The sequence below is a fragment of the Meriones unguiculatus genome, chromosome 18, assembly GCF_030254825.1.
Source record: "Meriones unguiculatus strain TT.TT164.6M chromosome 18, Bangor_MerUng_6.1, whole genome shotgun sequence".
Classification (NCBI taxonomy): Eukaryota; Metazoa; Chordata; class Mammalia; order Rodentia; family Muridae; genus Meriones; species Meriones unguiculatus.
This window is the reverse complement of record NC_083365.1, coordinates 73,293,457-73,298,663: the sequence shown is the minus strand read 5'-3', so window position 1 is coordinate 73,298,663 and position 5,207 is coordinate 73,293,457. Positions and strand designations below refer to the sequence as shown.

At 45.9% G+C, this 5,207-nt stretch overlaps 1 long non-coding RNA gene across 1 annotated transcript; it reads right to left on the bottom strand.

The window, feature by feature from the left end:
- Nucleotides 1-683: 683 nt before the first annotated feature.
- Nucleotides 684-4,391, bottom strand: LOC132649005 (uncharacterized). The gene is made up of 3 exons (XR_009587388.1): nucleotides 3,976-4,391; nucleotides 1,404-1,596; nucleotides 684-1,198 (listed from the first exon to the last, which is right to left on the bottom strand). It is a non-coding gene; the product is annotated as an uncharacterized LOC132649005 (long non-coding RNA).
- Nucleotides 4,392-5,207: the final 816 nt, after the last annotated feature.

The window sequence follows — 5,207 nt, the reverse complement described above, 5'->3', positions numbered from 1 at the left end:
CTCTGGCCTTTCCTGGTAGGAGCACCTACACCTGCTGAACACAGAGTGGGGTGGGGGTGGGGGTGGGAGTGGGGGTGGAGCATTCCCTGAGAGTTAGATATACATAGTCTCTCCTCAAACTCTGAATGTCTTGTAAGCTACAAAACTAAAACCCTGTGAACTCTTCCGAAAGGCTAACGACCACTGAACGGCATGACAAGCATGACTTTAAAAATTTAGCAGAAGCTTGTTACTAATTCATCCCGAGAATCAGCTTTTTAAAATTCCTCTCCTCGGTGCTCACAAGTTACAGAATCAGACTTCTCAAGCTCTTGAATTGGTGACACACGGTGAGTCCCAGACTCGTTTTCCTCTCCACTCACCTGTGCACAGGTAGACTGTGGAATACAGGAAGATGGGAAGGGACAGCAGAAGACGGGACCAGACAAGCCCTCCCTGCTTCGTGGAGGTGACCCCTGCACACTACTCCAGACATCTGAACCCTAAAAGCCAGCATGGCCTGAGGCAGGACAGGTAGGATGCGGGGTCATTGCAGTTCCATGGGGTACACTTAGCTGTTGGCACCTGGCCCTCAGCCTGGGAATTGTAGAACTAGAGATGGAATCTGTGTTATTTTCTCTTCCTGCTGCTGAGATAAAAGATTACCCGAGGAGCAACTTAGCAGAGAAAGGGTTTATTGGGATCACAATTTCAGGTTTCCGTCCATCACTTCTGGGAGGTCAAGCCAATGTGTTAGTCATATCACACCCACAATCAAGGGCAGGGGGCCACAAACTAATGCATGCATGCTGCTGCCCAGCTTCTCTCTTGGCCTTTGCAGTTCAGAATTCCCTTCCTAGGGAATGGTGCCACCCACAATGGGTGGTTCTTCCCATCTCAATTCCTGTAATGAACACAATCCCCCACAGACATGCCCACAGGCCAACCTGATCTGGACAATCTCTCCCATCCCAGCTGATTCTAGATGCTGTCAATTTTTCTGACAATAGAAAAATAACCACCACAGAGCCTGTTCTTCCTTCTGTTCCACCCTTCCTCCCACAGGCCTCAGAGGGTGCTGAGCACAGGAAGCCGGCTGCTAAGGCCTTTCTGAATTGGGGTTGAAAGCACCTTAAGGTCCTCTCATCCTCCAGGTAGCTGTGCTGTAGAACTCACTTTCTCCTGATGCCAGGCCTCACAGAGGACCACGTTTTAGAAGCTGTAATGAGACCAAGTAACATCCACATAGACTAGAATGGCGGCCAGTAAGTGAACAGTTACAGCTTGAACATTATTTGATGGACACTTGCATGTGGAGTTTATGTTAATCGTCAATTGAGAGGATCTAGCATCACCTGGAAAAGGACCTATGGGCAAGGCTGCTGGGGACTGTTTATTACTGTAATTGACATGGTAAGACTCACCTTCATTGTGGGTGGGACCATTGCTTGGGCTGGGATCCTGGGCTTCCACCATGGAGAAGCCTGTCTGAGCACTAGCATGCATTCCAACCCTGGACTGTGGATACCACACGGCCAACTGCTTCAAGCTGCTACTACCTGATGAACTCTTCCTTGGATGTAAGCCAGAATGAACCATTTCTTCCTTCAGTTGCTTCTGTCAGAGTATTTATCACAGCAGGAGGAAAAGAAAGGAAGACGAGACTTAACCCAAGCCCTCAACGAAGCATATGTTCTGTATTCTAACCATGCCTCCCCATCTTACTTCTGTTTCTCAACATACCCACTCAGAGGCTTGGTCCTCAGAGTACCCTAGATTCTTTGGAGCTGGTCCCTGCCTCAAATGTCCTCCATCTATTCTTACTCCCATCTATATTGGCCAGTGAGGAACAAAACAGAAGAATCAATATATATCACAAAGGCAATGTGTTAGATTGCCCCACACAGTCTAGACTGGGTAGTTTAACAATGGCTGTCTGCACGCTGAGGATGGAGAGAACCCACTAACTACTCCATCCACAAGGCGAGAGACACACCAGTTTCAGTCTGGCGCTGAAGGCCTGGGGTTGGGGTGTATTCTAGAGAGGTCACTGGTCTTCAGTCTGAACTAGAAATGCAAAGAAGCTGGGGTCTAATGTCAGTGAGGGACAGCAGCAGCAATGACAACAGACAACAGGATGGACACACTCACCAGCAAGAAATGAAGGCAGGCAGTAGTATGTCTCTGCTGTCCCTAGGAAACCTTAGGAATGCACCACCCATTCTGGATTAGGGTCCTTCCCCACCACACACCTCTCCAAAACTGTATCAAGTCCAGGTCCCATTAAGATTAAAGTCACACTGCGTATCTGGTAAATTTTCATAATTTCCTCAGACTGTCTCTGTTATTCGTTCTGGAGAACTTTTTCTGACACTCCAGGCTTTTCCCTGGCATTCCCTTAGACTGTCACTGCTCGAGGGACTGGATCCCTGTTTTTACTATCCCTACAGCCTTGTAAAACGCCTTATGTGCTCTACAAATCCACTGTAAGTGGCTGTCAGTAACAGCTTCTGTTCGTTGAGATATCTTATCATGTACCATGCTAATAGCTGGAAAATGGAAGCTAGCAGAATAGACCTTGTTTGGACTCCAGTTTGAAAGTCAGCCTTCCTGAGGGCAATACTGCTTTTTCAAATGCCCTGAAACTCACAAATAGCCTATGTTATAAATGCTTTCATTACATATCGGCTTGGAGCATGGTTTGATGGATGGCATATTTTTGGCAATGACCGAAGAGGACAATAACATTAGAAAAATAAAATGTGACAATAAAGAACAAGTCCTCACAAAGAAGTCTTAGAAGACAGGCTTTATCTTTCAGATACGCAGAAGAAAGAATTTGTTGATAGTAATTGTGCCATCCTAGGTTGGTTGGTCATGAAGGCATTAACTTCTGGGTGTCTTTTTTTTTTTTTTAAAGATTTATTTATTATGTATACAATGTCCTGCTTACATGTACACCTGCATGCTGGAAGAGGGCACTAGACCTCATTATAGATGGTTGTGAGCCACCATGTGGTTGCTGGGAACTGAACTCAGAACCTCTGGAAGAGCAGCCAGTGCTCTTAACCGATGAGCCATCTCTCTAGCCCCCCTGGGTGTCTTAATAAAGAGTCCCTGTGATGGTTTGTGTTGATTATCAACTTGACAGCATCTAGAATCACCACAGAGACAGGACTCTGGGTGTGTCTGTGAGGCAGTGCCTAGATTTGGTTAACCGAGGAGCGAAGGCGCGCCTAAACCGTAGGCAATGTCATTCTGAGACTGAGAATTAGAATCCAGTACCAGGCATGGTGGTGAACACTCTTAATCTCAGCACTCTGGAGGCAGAGGCAGGCAGGTTTCTGTGAGTTTGAGGCCAGCCTGGTCTGCACAGCTAGGTCCAAGCCTTCATAGTGAGACCATGTCAGTGAATGGATGAATGAATGACTAGATGGAGGAGGAAGAGGAGGAAAAAAAAACCCAAAGACCAAACCAAACCAAACAAAAAACCCAGCCGAACAGCAGCACATCTCCCTCTGTTTCCTGACGCTTAGGCAGTGTGACTAAAGCTGCCTCAAGCTCCTGTTGCCACCCCTCCTCATCCTGTCCTTCCTTCTTTAGTTGCTTTTGTCTGCTACTTTGTCACAGCAACAAGAAAAGGAACGAATACAGTTTCTGAGGCAATTCTTTGGATTTTAATGTGGTCAAAGAATAAGCCACAGAACCTGTAAAAATCCCTTAAAACCCCGCAGATTCTGTTGGCCTGTGATGGTTTAGAAAAGGAGCTTAAGTGCCTGGGAAGTCTCAAAGCCATAATTCAGAAGGATATTTAACCAGCTCTTTGGCAAAGGTAGTCCTGGAAACAAGGGTCCTGCCCTGTGGTGCGGGTGGGAATCCACGGGAGAGGCCAAGGAAAAGCAAGGGCTTGGATTTAGCAGCTATGAGCCCACACCAGCTTAGACTATGAACACCTTCAGCCTGCACCCTTCATCCACACACTGTCAAAATCTGTACCTCCGGCAGCTTTGTGCTGAACTGAGAACCGAAGCCCTTCGTTGGGCGGGCTTTCTCAGGGGGATGGCAGTGTTGGAGGGCTGAGGGTCATTCGAGGTTTCTCTTGTCTTTTCGAGGCATGGTCTGGGCTTCAGCCAGAGCTGTGTCAGCACCCTTCTCAAACGCCAGGAGAGAGAAGGAATACTTGAGGTCAGCGGGGCAGGCACCGAAGCATCCGGGAGATAATGATTACCTCCGGCCAGTTCTTCTTCCGATAATCATTCTCATGTTGATGAACTCATTGGGGGTGGAGACAGAGATCACCCCCACTTCAGGAGGCCTTCTTTCTCTCTTGCAGTTTTTCTTTAATTAATTGGATGAATTTTCCTCCCTCTAAGCTGCTAAGTGTAGCCAGTGAGAGAATTAAAAAGAGAATTGTTAAGATTAGTTGCAGCGGGGTCTGACCTACTTTAGACCAAACATTCTGGTGAGGAGCAAAGTCCAGATTTCCACTTTCTGTTTGTCTAAATCTTTCACTCAGCTAAACAGGACCAAAGACATTATTTCTCAAAGACTTAAGAGTTTCATTTTCTGTGGCCAATACTTGATTAATGAGCTTGGTTCTTATATGACTGAAAGAACTAACTGCCTTTGCTTTTGCATTAAGAAAGCAATGCTAATTTTGCTTTTAAAAAATGTCTGGGTAGTAATCTTAGTACTTGCCAAAGCTTACTAGGAAGGATAAATGTTTAATTCTCTCTGAGTCTTAGAAACAGAAAGGGAAGATAGAACTGCAAATGGAAAAATACTACCTAACAATGTTGTCAGAGATTTCTAGAACATTATATACATATGTTCTATATATGGCTGATTTGTGAACATGCCTATGGAGGGGGGTTGTCTTGACTGCTAGTTGATGTAGGAGGGCCCAGGCTACTGTAAGAATTGCCATTCCCCAGGCAGGTGTTCCTAAGCTAGCTAAGCATGAGCCTGAGAGCAAGACAGAAAGTAATATTTCTCCATTGTTTTCGTTTTAAGTTCCTACCTTGACTTCCCTCCTGTAAGATTCTGAAAAATAAAACCTTTCCTTCCCTAAGTTGCTTTTGATCAGTACCACACACACATGCACACACTCAGAGAGAGAGAGAGAGTTATTTAATCCCCACAATTTGGAATCTAAGGTTGAATCTAAGCTTGAAGGATCATGAGTTGGGACATTGTGAGTTCTAGACCAGAACCAGCTTGAGCTGTAC